The sequence below is a fragment of the Mustela nivalis genome, assembly GCF_964662115.1.
Source record: "Mustela nivalis genome assembly, chromosome: 4".
NCBI classification, from domain to species: Eukaryota; Metazoa; Chordata; class Mammalia; order Carnivora; family Mustelidae; genus Mustela; species Mustela nivalis.
The window spans coordinates 50,646,651-50,661,058 of record NC_139023.1 but is presented as its reverse complement, the minus strand read 5'-3'; the positions used below and the strand labels follow the sequence as shown (position 1 = coordinate 50,661,058).

General features: G+C 37.6%; 1 protein-coding gene across 3 annotated transcripts in view; it reads right to left on the bottom strand.

The window, feature by feature from the left end:
* KCNIP4 (potassium voltage-gated channel interacting protein 4) overlaps positions 1-14,408 on the bottom strand; it is a 1,147,911-nt gene that overhangs the window by 903,896 nt on the left and 229,607 nt on the right. The gene's annotated exons all lie outside the window — the stretch shown is intronic.

Sequence of the window (14,408 nt, the reverse complement as noted above, 5' to 3'; positions counted from 1 at the left end):
GGCTCATCGTCTTTGAAGGTACAGAGCTTTTATTGTTTTTATTCTTGAGAGCCTAGGGCAGTTTCTAGGATTTGTCTATGCTCTAGTTTATATTCCCAGGGTGTTTATTTGTTTCTGCTTGTTTTGTATAAATATAAATATTATCTCTATGAGATTTAATATACATAGAATGTGCATCCTCTGTGTTTAAATACCTAGACAAGTCTTTTTTGTTATTTTTTTCCCTGACAGGTGTAACAATCCTAGATGAAACTAATATTTTCCATATTTTCCAATATGTTCTTTTATAATAAAGAAAGAAGTACTCCTAGAATCATAAACTTAAACAGACTGAGGAGTAACTCACTCTTTCTAGAATGTTCCCTCATTCCCAGACACTACAGCATAACCATTTGAATGGGATAATGAAACATTCTTTCTAGGAATTTTTAAAACATCCACTAAAAGTGTCTCAGATAAAAACAATTTCACACACAAAGTTTAACAACATTAATTTTGAAGTCCTTGCTCATACATATTTGCAGGAATAATGAAGTCAAGTTTGAAACAGGCAGAAGAAACACCATTGTAGCTCCATAGTTGGACTAATTACTCTAAAGCCACATTTTCTTATTTATAAAATGGGGACTTAGATAATATATTTGTTTGTTGAAGAGTAAAATAAGATATGACAAAGATGACATTAAGTCCAACACTTTCATTCATTTATGTAGAAATGATGTACTGAGCATCCATCATATTCCATGTGTGGTTCTAGGGCTGGAATAGAGCAGTAATGGAGAAAGACACACTCTGGCACTAGAACCATGTATGGAACATAACGAGTGCTCAGTACATCATTTCTACTTGTATTATATAGTATTCATGGCACTGAGATCTCAGTATAAAAATTTTAGCGAAAAAAAAAAAGGAAAGAAAAGAAAATATCACATGTGGGTAAGAGCTAGGGAGATTATGAAACTAGATTGGTAGAATAGAACGTGAGAGGGTCAGGAGAGGCCTCTCTCATAAAAGACAAGGAGCCAATGATCAACCATGAAATGCTTAGGGGTAGGAACACAACAAGTGAAGTGAAGTTTGTACAAAGACCCCAAGCTGACAAAGATTTCAGTATCCTAAAGGAACAGAAAGAGGGAATGGTCACTGAAATCTATTGAGCCCAGAGAGACTTATAAAAGAATATTTCATGTAGACAGACAGGGCTACTAGACAGAGTCTACAAGTATGTAGGGCCATAGAGCCAGGGTAAGGAGTTTGGATCTAGTCTATATGGGCGGGAAGGTCATTCCTGGAACTCAGAAAATTGTATGATCCCATCTGCTACACAAAGGATGAACTGTAGGGCCTTAAGAGTAGAAGAAGGAACACCTATGAGGAGAATCACAATGGTAGCATGGCCTAGATAGGAAAGGAGAGAAAATACCAAGGAATCAACAACAACAACAAAACTCCTAGAATTAATTAGTGAGTTTAGCAAGGTCATAGGGCACTAGCTAAACACTGAATCATACTACTGAAAAATCAATTGTACTAGCAAAAAAATCTATGGACACTGAAATTTTAAAAACAATGCCATTGATAATTGCTCAAAAAATGAATATTTAGGTATAAACCTAACAAAAAATGTGTAAAATTTGTATTCTGAAAATGATAAAAACTCAGATACAAAAGTAAAAAAATATTTAAATAAATGGAGAGACATAGTATGTTCATATACTGGGAGACTCAATTTAGTAAAGATGCCAATTCTCCCCAAACTGATGTCCAGGTTTAATGTAAGTCCAAAAATTTCAATCTCAAAATCACAATCAGATTTTTTAAAATATAGACAAGATTGTGTGTGTGTGTGCGTGTGTGTGTAAAAGGACAGAAGAACCTGAATAGATAAAATGACTTTGAAAAGTAGAGTAAGTCTTGAAATCATTCTACCTGATTTCAAGAGGTATATAGCTAAGTAATCAAGACTGTGTGCTAATGGTAGAGAGATGGACACATAGTTCAATGGAAAAGATGGAAAGCCTAGAAATAGATCCACGCAATTATGCACAAGTGATTTTTGACAAAAAAATGCCAAGATCAAGTCAATGAAGGAAACAGCCCTTCAACAAATACAAGCCTACAATTAGACATCTTCAAGCAAAAAGGGAACTTTAACCAAGGTCTCATATTTTATATAAATATTAGCGCTCACTAAATCACATACTTAAATGTAAAACTATACAAGTTTAAAGGGAAAAATAGGAGAAATTTTTCAAGATATTGAGCCAGATTTCTAAGACTTCACACCCATGGTATTATTTATAAAAAGCAGAAAATGAGGGGTGCCTGGAGGGGCTCAGAGACTGAAGTGTCTGCCTTCAACCCAGGTCATGATATGAGGTTTCTGGTATCATGTCAGGCTCTCTGCTCAGTGGGGAGCCTGATTCTCCCTCTCCCTCTGCCAGCTGATCTTCCTGCTTGTGCTCTCTATCAAATAAGTAAAGGATTTTTTTTTTTTTTAAGCAGAAAATGGTAAGTTGAATGTCATCAAATTTAAAAACTCACTCATCAAAGACCCTGCTGAAAAAATGAAAAGATAAGCTATGGGATGGGCACAAATATTTGCAAACCACACATCTGATAAAGGACTAATATCTAGAATATATGACGAGCTTTCAGAACTCAACAGTAAAAAGCACAAATCCAAGTGAACAGGAACAAAAGACAAACAGAGACATTTCATGGAAAAAGGATATAGAGATGGACCCCGAATTATCATTCTTTGATTTAACAATGGTGCAAAGTGATTTGTACCCAGCAAAATCTCTACTTCAAAATTTGACCTTTGATCTGGGCCAGTGACATGTAGTGAAACACTCCCTTGTGATACTGGGCAGCCACAGCTCCCAGTTAGCCACACAATCACTGTTGTAAGCAACCAATACACTTAAACAACTATTCCACATCCATAGAGCCATCTTGTTTCTCATGTCCAATACCATGTTCGATAAACTGCATGATACGGTCAACACTTTACTCTAAAAAGAGTACACTAGGGTACACTATTATACACCAATTGAATGCTAATGTAAGTACTCTGAGCAAGTTTAAGGCAGGCTAGGCTAAGCTAGAATGTTCAGTAAGTTAGATATAGTAAATGCATTTTTGACTTACCATATTTTCAACTTACGATGGGATAGAACCCACCATAGGTTGAGGAAGATCCATACAAAGGGCATATAAGCAAGTGCAAAGATTTTCAATCTCCTTAGTCACTACTGACATGCAAAATAGAACTATAATGTGGCATCATGGCACATCTACCACAATAGGTAAAATGAAAAATTAGTGCTAAGACAAGGCTGGCAAACAGGCAGAGAAACTGGATCTTTCACATATTGCTGGTAGAAATGAAAAATAGTATAGCCATTCTGAAGAACATTCTGATAGTTCTTTAAAATTCTAAAAATATGCCAACCATATAACTCAACAATTGCACTCCTGCGCATTTACCCCAAGGAAATGAAAATCTATACTCAGGCAAAATCTCTGATGTAAATCCTTACAGTATTTCTACTTATAATACCCTAAACCGGAAACAACCTAGATGCCTTTCAAGAGGTAAATGACAAACAAACCAGGATGCTTCCGTTCTATGGAATACTACACAGCAGTAAAATGAACCTCTTACATACACAGCTTGGATGAATCTCAAGGGAATTATGCTGAGTGAAAAAAGCCTACCTTAAAAGGTTACATACTGCATGGTTCCATTTATGTAACATTCATGAAATGACAAAATTATAGAGGGAGGCCAGATTAGTGGACACCAAGGATTAGATAATAGTAAGGGAACACACGGAAGTAGATGTAGCTATTAAAGAGCAATATGATGGAAATGTTCCCTATTCTGACTGTATTATTGTCAATATTCTAATTGTGATATCCTATTATGGTTTCCAAAAGATGTTATCACTGGAGGAAATTGGATGCTTTACCTTGGGATCTCTGGGTAATTTCTTACAATTGCATGTGCATCTACATATCTCAAAAGAAAAGTTTACTTCAAAATTAAATAAATAAAAATTTTCATAAAGACCATTCTAGCATCTACTAGGCATTACTATTTTACTTTAATTTACTGTTCCAAATATACACAAGTAAACCAAACAGACAAAACCAGTGATTCACGGAACTTGTAATGGGGAAAAAGAGTCAATAAAATGTGGCAAGAATGGGCTATGCTGAATGGAGGGAGGGGACAGCAGTGGTGGTAAATCAGGGTCATCGGGAAACTCTTCACTGAGGTGACATTTAAGCAAAGATTTGAAGGAGGTGCGAGCATGAGCCATGTGGACACCTCGAGTACATGCATGGGTATCATCTTTCTATAGCTCCTGGACAGCCTGTCAATATTCTTTTTTTTTTTAAGATTTTATTTATTTATTTGGCAGAGAGAGATCACAAGTAGGCAGAGAGGCAGGCAGAGAGAGAGAGAGAGGAGGAAGCAGGCTCCCCGCCGAGCAGAGAGCCTGATGCGGGACTCGATCCCAGGACCCTGAGATCATGACCTGAGCCGAAGGCAGCGGCTTAACCCACTGAGCTACCCAGGCGCCCAGCCTGTCAATATTCTGCTGTTCATTCTGTTGGGGAACTTTCTTGAAATCAGCCCTCTGTAAAGTTTCAATTTTGATGTGGAAGCCGAGAGCCTCAACATGACCAATCTTTCTCTAGAGAACATAATCATAAATCACTGATTTTTGTTGGGGAGCCCATTCCCTATATCTATTTATTGTTGGGAGGTGTGTAGGAGAAATATTGTTACCTAAAGCTATCTTTAGGAAAACAAAACAAAATTAAGACAATAAATAGAAAAGGCTACAGACTATTAGAAAATAAAAAAGAAAAATGCCCTTAATTATCAGCAAATTTGACTAGTATCGTCATTACCTCCAATAATATCAATAATCAAAGTTACAAGGTCAAAAATAACAAATGTCCTTCATGTTTCAGAAATGCTTGTCGAATGCCACTGTCATTCACAGAGAAATGTGAGTGAACTTTACAGCAGCTCACAAAGGCTCAAAGGTTTTACAGAGGAACAAACTACTTAGCACTTCAGCACATGGTACAGAGGCTGCTAACATTTCTTGCAGTAAAGTTACAGCTAAATTTAATGTAAAGACAAACTGGCATACCATGTGGTATGAACCAAAGGGTCTATGAGGGATGATTCCACAAGCAACCACTAGTCTTGTTAAGTAAGTTACTGAGGAACATGAAAGTGCAGGTTTCTTTTAAGATGTATTTCTCCTCATTGCATTTTGGATGATTTTTTTTTTTTAACCACATCTTTTTGAGAAGTCCAAGTAAAGCAAGTCTTAAATATGCTTGGGTCACCTTTTGCTCCTTAAAATGGAAAAATAAGCAGGACAGATTGATTAAGGGAAGAGGGTTGGCTTTCCTTCAAGGAAGACAGAGCTCAGTGATTGCCGAGAAGACTTGCCACAATAGAGTTTTCCCCCAAATTCTGTTCCTCTCAATAGATCTTGGTGTGTTCTGTGTGTCTCAGTGGGAATAGACATTGTTATGCTTTTCAGATTGTCACAAGTTGCAAAATTAAACATGTGCAGCTTAAAAATAGCTCACCATGGGGCTGCAGAGAGAAGCAGAGCAGAGCCTTGCGGCAAAGTCACAGGTTTTGAAAGTGGGTCTTGATAAAATATCAGACTAGCTAGCGTCCATTAGAGAGGAATGTCCCAATGCCAGGTCCATTATTATTCCAGAAACATCACTATTCACCTACTTCAATAAATAAGGAACATGCCAACATGCTCTTTTGTATCAAGTTTAGAAATAGCTTTGTGAATACAAAGCAAGTCAAACTTTAACTTACTGGCTCGAGAAGTCTCTCTCTTGTGTGTCTGGGTCTAAAGCAACCAAAAACCATCTAATCAACATTATAGATAATATCTAGATAAATGCAATTTTTCAGGTGTTCTACCATAGCTTAATGGCCTCATACAATGAGACCCAAACTATTGATCAAAAATGATGTATCATTATGCCTTCGGCTCAGGTCATGGTCCCAGGATCCTGGGATTGAGTCCCACATGAGGCTTCTCGCTCAGTGGGAAACCTGCTTCTCCCTCTCCCTCTCCCACTCTCCCTGCTTGTGTTCCCTCTCTTGCTGTCTATCTGTCAAATAAATAAACAAACAACAAGCAAATAACATGTATCATTAATACAAATATTTACATGTGACTAGATCCATTACTACAAATTACAAATATTTTTGAAAAATAGGAGGGCTGAAGAAGTGAAATGTTTTCCAGAAGATGAAATTCTAGCTTTTTTTTTGCTTTGTTTTTAAGAGGAAGAGTCACAGTTTTTCCAACAGGAGTGTTCAAAGATAAGTAAAAAGTGTTTATGACCTAAGCATATACTTTAGGGAAATGGTCCATTGGAAATATGTGCTAGCTAGAGCTGGGGGCTCCTTCAGTGGGGTTTCTCCCACCTGGGTCCCTATGTAAAAGCCTTATTATTATAGTTATGGGAGCTGGGAACAGATGTGTTTTGCTGATGGAGAGCCCCAAGAGTCAGAGTCAGATGAATGCATACTCCTTAAAAGAAAATAAAAATATATTGAAGAGTCTTACAAGTAGAGATAAGGCTGAGATTGTGGGTGTAGAAATGAGCTCTTGTGTCAGCATGTGGTACTTTGAAGGACGGCAAACATCAGAAGGAAAGATGCCACCTTCTAAGGCCCAGATTTATGCCCAGATTTAAATAAAAAAAAAAAAAAAAAGAGGACCTGGCATGTCCCAAGGCCCATTCTTCCACAGAATAAGGCTGAAAACTGTGTCCTGAAAGAATTTACATTAGCTTATTTTCCTTATTTTCTTTGTGATTCGTTATTATTTTTGTCACTTTTTGACAAGGCCTATAGAGTAAGGAACTGGTGTTCTAATTTAGTCCTAGAATTAAATAGCGAGTCATTTACTCAGACTCATTTTACTTGGGTATGAGGCAGCCTTGCAATCTCTTGTGGTTACTGACAGTATTAAAACAAGATCTTACAAAATATAGCAGTTTTACAGTGTTCATATATATGTAGATATATATTTTTTTCCTTACTGAGATCCCTAGAACTTATCCATATCACTTTTATCTACACTCCTACCCTGTTTTCTTCAATGTAGGGGCCTATTTACATCAGAACCACCTATTTACATTGGAACCACCCAGAATTCCTGTTTAATATACAGATTTCATGGTCCCCCACCTTCAACATAAAGACACAGAATCCAGGAGTATGTGGTAGAGAGTCTTAGAAATTTAGTATCTCCTGCGTTCTCAAAAATCCAGAATTTTTATAATCTAAGACAATTACCTTTTTGGAACACAAAGCCAAGGAAAAGGCAAACTGATATTTAAAGAAGATAAAATTATGGATCTATAAAGGTTCCAATAATCCATCAGACAGTTCAGTTGAAATCTACCTGCAGTTACTCTGAGGTTAGGATGTGGTATCAGTAAAGCAGCCCCAGGCTTCCATTTCAAAACAAAGCACAAATGTCAAGGAAACTCCATTTTTGATTATATCAAAGGCAATGGATAGAAAGGTTTAAAGCAATCAGTTGCTCATTTGGCTTCAGAAAAGCCATCAGCCACAAGCAGTCCTGTGGTGTCTATTGGACTCTAATGGGCACACATGGGCTTGGTGACACATCCTTTTTATACCATTTTCCCAGAATGGCCAGTGTATTTAAAAACAGGCCACATCCATGATTCAAACTTTAGCATCCAGCACATGACTTTTCTTTCCTCCTCAACCACATTTTTGGAAGATCAGCCTTTCTTCTTCTTCTTCTTCTTTTTTTTTTTAAATTTCTTTTCAGCCTAACAGTATTCATTATTTTTGCACCACACCCAGTGCTCCATGCAATCTGTGCCCTCTTTAATATCCACCACCTGGAAGATCAGCCTTTCTATTTTGATTAGCATATTAACGATTTGGTTAATATAATTATGAGTCAGCCGAACTCCAACCAGTGAGGTTGGCTGGTCTGGTTTGTTTTGTAAGGGAGGGCCACAGGACTTTCCGCCTCCTTCTCTTGCAAAGTGAGATGTCAGAAAAGACAGTTTGAGGTCTGGAGTAACTAAATGAAGGGCAACATATAATCGAAAAAAATGGGAGGAAGTAATAAATATGTTAGCCTTCCTGTAATCCCCAACTAACATAAACAAATGCTGGGCTGATTTAGGGCAGTCTTACCTGAGTTTCTATCACTTACCAGGCAGATGTCAGGAAGTAGGTTTCAGATGATGTTAGGGAACATACTGGGCATTTAGAAATGCTGATCTAGCATTCAGTACAAAGGTCAAGATTGAAGGTCACACTTAGAAGCCATCTGTGTAGAAGTGACAGTTATAGCTGAATATGGATGGAACCCCTGATGGAGAGAGAGGTGACCTACAAGGCTCTTGTCACACGGTCTCAGTTATAAATGGCTTTGCCCTACTTTTCATTCAAGACTGAACTGCCTTACACTACTTGTCATAAAACAGGTAGGTTTTTCAAAAGATGCAAATTTTAAACAGTCAAAGACGAGTTTAAAATCAAACACAAGAAAATAAAGACCTAATCTAAAGACTATAAGAAATAATGGTGACTACTGAAATATTCTTGATTTGTTCAACAACGACAACAAAAAGGAGTTCCTCCCTTACATAAACAGCTAAAAATATGAGATGCAATGGCATTCGGTGACCACAGAAACATAATTACTCAGTACTAGCTTACAACAGATTGTGATTCTTTTTAGTGTGAATAATTGCTTTTGCAAAGTTCCTGCTTAAGTTTCCATGGATGCTTTTATAACCAAACTATGGCCATGGTCAAATGCCTAAAAAGCAACGCTTATCCTAGTCCTGGAGATAATAATGACCTACAACTGAGCATGACAACCACTGGAGCTGCAGGGACAGGCCAATTTCAGATTCAGTGAGCACGTCACTATGGAAAACAAAGCAATGTAACACTCATGAAATACTGCCACCATCCTCTTTGAACTATATACTCTTGCCTTGACTTAACATCAAGCAAAATATGAGATCACGCTGAAAATGCTTCTTTCAGACTTTGCATCACAATCCTAGTTTCAGTTTTGACTAGCCAGAGGAAAAGAAAGTCTTTGACTCCTCTGTACCTTCTGCATGTCCTTGAGCATGCCTGAAGGATTCATTTCCAAACAGCAGTCTGAGGAGGAGCACACTGCACGGGCTCCCCTGGAAGCTGCCACCATACGCCCATCTCATCAGAGCAATGTGATTAAATATTCAGGATCCTGCCACAGTGGGGCAGAGCAAAGTAATGTGGGGCTCTGACCTTCTCCAGGAAAATCAGTCAGGGAACAAATGCATGACAACGGGTGACACTATGCCCTATAACTGAAAACCACCGAATGCAGTTTTCATGTTATATGCTCACCAGTACGGTAAATGCACTATTAAACTCCCACTGCCCAAGTCATACTAAAAGCCTCCCTAGTAATACTAAAAGCCTCCCTTGCACGCTTGCAAACGCATATTCAGACCCCTCCATAGCTGACCATCCACCCACTGGGAACTTCAGAGCCGACATGTCAGGAGTGGGAGGCCATGGGATGAGCGGACTAAGTCAGGCCTGCATTCTGGATCTTTCAAGGACCAACGTTGGTCAGATGGCTATAGGGGTCCATTTCCCATCTGTAAAATGAGGGCATTGAATTCAATAACTCCCGCCTTCTTTTCCAACTCAAAAAAAAGTATAAATATCTACAAAAGGAGTTCTTTCTATATCTATTTTAAATAGCCACATACTGGTCCAGAATATGGACATGCTTTTGTCCATTCCTCACCCTTCCACCAACAAGTACTTAGGATGTTTTCAGTTGTCCAGAAACCACAAACAATACTGCATGAACAACCCTATGCACACACCCTTAGGATGTGGAGCCTTTATTTCTAGAGGTGTGTGTATGAGAGGCATGTCTTCTACACACTGGTAAGTGAGAAAACAAGTTACTAAAACATGTGTATAGTCCAAATTTTTTTAAATAAAACTATGTTCTCTACCTGTGCATCTCTCCTGAGCAAAGAATGATAACCCAGTTCATCGGGGGAGAGAACAAACAGTATAAGAAAAAGGAAACTGAACAAAACATAAGCTCTTGCGACATAATGCTGACTTCTAATATATAAAACTATGAAATTTATGAAAATCATATTTCTATGAGAAATATGCATAGATTAAAGAAAAACATTAATCTCATTAAGTGATGAGTAATTTAGGCCATTTTTTTTTACTTGAATTCCTTGAGGTATTTTTATACTGCTTTTGAAAAAAGTAACACATAGACAAAAGGAAAAATAATGAATCTACAATGTGAACCTCCTTTAGAGGTTCTACGCCTGCAAAATGACAATGGTATCTATTTACTGAATATGCTTTATGGTCAGGGCGTCATTGTGAAAAATTTTGTTGAGTTATCTAATCTTTGAAAGAGACATTTTAGGTAGGCCTTTCTGTCATCCAAAAAGGATGGAGAAACTGAAACTGAGAAAGACTAACTCTCCTAAATTCAGGGGGGTATGAACTAATCCCATCTTAAATCTATTCTGCTTTGCCTGACCCTACAACACATGCTCCAAAGCATGGTGGAATGTGATAACCCACCTCTCTACTTCCTGTGAAGACGGAAAGATCCACGGGAGTCAGTCATTTGGGTTAGAACCCTGAATCTCCCCATTTTCTATTTAGGGTAGTCATTAAATCTATAACAGATAAACCCTAGGTTTAAAAATATTCAAAGCAAAAGTTAATATAATTGTTTAGAAAAATAACAACAGATATTATTGAACAATGCCATCTTTACCATGCTGAAACAATTTTAATGGATAATGTAATTTTATATATGAGCCTACAAACATCATTTGAGGAATTTTACAAGACAGAGCTTAACAAACTGAGCAGCATTTATTTATTTTACTGGGTTAGGTCTACTGTTGGTGCTGTAGGTTAGTTCCTTGTGTGTCAGTGAAACTGAAAAAAAATTCTTGCCCCAATGATTCATCAGTCTGAGAAGTACATTTTCCATATTTTTAAATCATTTTTCCCTTTAGCAAAGCATTAGTTATTTCACGAGCACTGGGGCACATTTTGAAGATCTACCCATGGTCTATGAGCTCATATGGATTTTTATTCTACTATAGCTCCTGAGACGTCTCGCATGTAGCCTACTCCCCAGATAAACTCTCCCCATTACTTTTTCCTGAGGTCTGCCTAGAATTTCCATTATATTTTGCTGCTGAAACACAGATACATTTCCATAAATGCTTGCTCTGGGACTCACAGCACAATAACCAGGGACAGCTGCTGTTGTGTAGGATTTAAGGGCATTTTTTTCTCTCTCTCCCACCCTCCCTTCCCCACTCCCTACCTCCCTCTTCCTTCCTTCCTTCCTTCCTTCCTTCCTTCCTTCCTTCCCTCTTTTCTTCCTTTTCTTCCTAAAAAACTGGCCATAACAGCAATTACCCCACTTACTCTCCATTCTCTTCATTTCATAGCATTCCTGATTCAGGAGATAAGGTTGTAGGGGCCTTCCCTCAATCTCTGGACACCTTGGAAAGAATAAAGATCAAAGCCATGGGCCGTCTGAGCTTCCCAGGCTAGCTCTCTCACTTAGGGTCTGTGATTTTGGTCAGATCACCTCAAAGTATCTAAGCCTCAGTTTAATCATGTGTGAAGGGAACTACTGATGCCTGCTGAATATACCCACCCAATAAAATTCTTCGAGAACCAAATAAGGTCATATATATAAAACACACTAGAAAATATCTGGTTTATAGGAGATATTTCATCAAGGAAAGATGTTGCTTACTAGATCTAAAAGTGAAAAGGAACTCTCTCTAAAGCAACCAACAGAGTCAGGGAAAGTTCTAAAGTCCCACTAAGTGTCTAGAGGAATCTTTTTGAATACTGTTGGGGTTGTTATTTGAATAATAGTAGTACCATTTTAATTAATTAATGTTTTATAGGTAATTTAAGATGACATGTGCATTCTTTTTTTTTTAACATGTAAACACTGGCTATATAGTCAATGGGAAAAAAATTAGTAGAACAATTGTTCTTCTCAGTACAAAAGCATGGACAGAACAATGGGTAGGCTTCAAAAGATGATAAAACTGAATGAAAATGGTATGAGTATGAGTATGTATGCATTTTCTGACAAAAGAGTTCAGAGCTTTCATTCAAATCTGAACAGATCCTAATAGGAAATAATGCCTGATTCTATACTAGGAATGTTGGGCTAAATAATTCAGTAATCACCTTATTTCTTTACCTAGAAACGTGAGGAATATATCAAATTTATGTTCTAAAAAATATGGTCTGGAGCCATGTTTTATCATCCTTTTGGTGGGACAGACCCTTTTGATGTGTGTATAAAAATTATTGAAAATACTCTAAGGGGCAGTCTTTCACTGTCCAACATCTCCCTTCTTCTTTGTGAGAAGGTCATAACATTGAGTCCTTCTTTACTACTGGCAATCCAGGACATGGACAAAGAAAGAAAGAGAACAAGGAAAAGAAGGGAGAAGAAACAAAAATGATGGAGTCATGCACAGGGATGGAGAACAGAGGAGAAGAGAAGGGAAGCGGGAAGGTGGAAGAGGACAGGGGGAAGGGAGGTGAGATGGAAGGGAAGAGAGAAAGGGAAGAGAGATTATAATTTGGTAGCTTCTAACATGTCAATGTGTAGGTATTTGAGCGACATTTCTCCCAACATTCTCTCTCAAATCCCTTACTCAATCTCCCCATTTTCTTTTTTTAAAAAAAAAAGATTTTTATTTGTTTATGCAAAAGAGAGAGAGAGAATTCAAGTGCAAAGGAGAGAATAAGCAGGGGGAGGGTCAGATGGAGAGGCAGACTCTGTTTTAAGCATGGAGCCTGACACAGAGCTCAATCCCAGGACCCTGGGATCATACCCTGAACTGAAGGCAGATGCTTAACCAACTGAACCACCCAGGTGCCTTCAGCACATTTTCTCTACGAAAAAAGAAACAGTGAGAGCATTCTTATCCACAGCTTTTAAAATTACTTATGAATGATATTTTTAAATAATTATCTATAAGTGATATGACATTTTTCAATAACCTGTCTCTTTAAAGTACCATATTTTATACAAATTACTATATACTGTTCTGTACAGTTTCTTTTTTGCCAAATTATTTTTTGGAGAAAGGATGAGACAACATCATTCTCCTTGGTGAACAATATCACCTTCTATTCGGTTTTTGTTCTCTTGTCTTGACACAGCATCAGATGGTTTCTCTGCCATTTCTGCTACAAGATAAATTATTTTCAATTCAGTTTAACAAAGGTGGATTGGGTGTCTTGTCTTATGACTTTCCTATATCAAGCCCAAGAAGTAGAAGAATTTCATCTACTCTAAAACTGTATAGGTCTACAAATGTCAGGGGTGAGACACATCAGTCAAAAAAGTACTCATGGGGGAAAATTATTTTATAAAAATTAATTTGCTTTCCTCTGTAAAAGATCTGCAGTTTTCATAAAGGGATTTTCCTTTTTTTTTTCTTTGTGCTTCTTCCAGTAGCATAATTGCAAAATACTTAACTTGACTCTTCCATTATTCATTCACTCATTCATTCAAACATTTATTAAGAAATAGGTTACTTTGATACAACTTCTCTGATTTCTTGAGATCAGCATTAAAGTGGAGACACCTGGGACCTATTTAACTGAAGGGAATTAGTGTTCAAAATTTATGAATATAGCCATGTGAAAAGCCTCTTCTATAATGATCTCAATTTTGTAGCAACCACCTAAAGCTAAGAAGACCCAAATGATTCTTGGTCAGCTCAGATGATCCTAAAGTTGACTAGGGGGCCCTAACCCCATTATCCAAAATGGCTCAGTCCCCATACAAGAGCAATATAAATCAATTCTGAGTTCCTGATAAGAGACAGAAAGTTCTGATTCTTTGAAATCCAATAATAAGGAGTCATTATTAGATAAAGTTAGGGAGCTTGATTATAAGATGGTCTGATGGACATGTTTACCCCAATAAGTGAGTCAGGTGGGATCACATCATCTCCCTCCCCATCTGATTAACCCATTCAAGTGTCCTCACCTCCAACACTGGTCCTGACTCATTCCTGAAATCTTAATATGGCTTTGTTGATAGGAGCAAAGTGTACCTGGCATCCCTCCTTCTGGGGTGATTTGACAACTAAGATCTCAAAGTAAGTAAATTTAGAAATATCTTTAGGAAGCTACTCCTCTCCGAACACAGGTAAATATGGTGAAGCAAGTTCTTGTGCCTACTGTCCTTCCACAGGTGAAAACACCACACTGCAGTTACTTG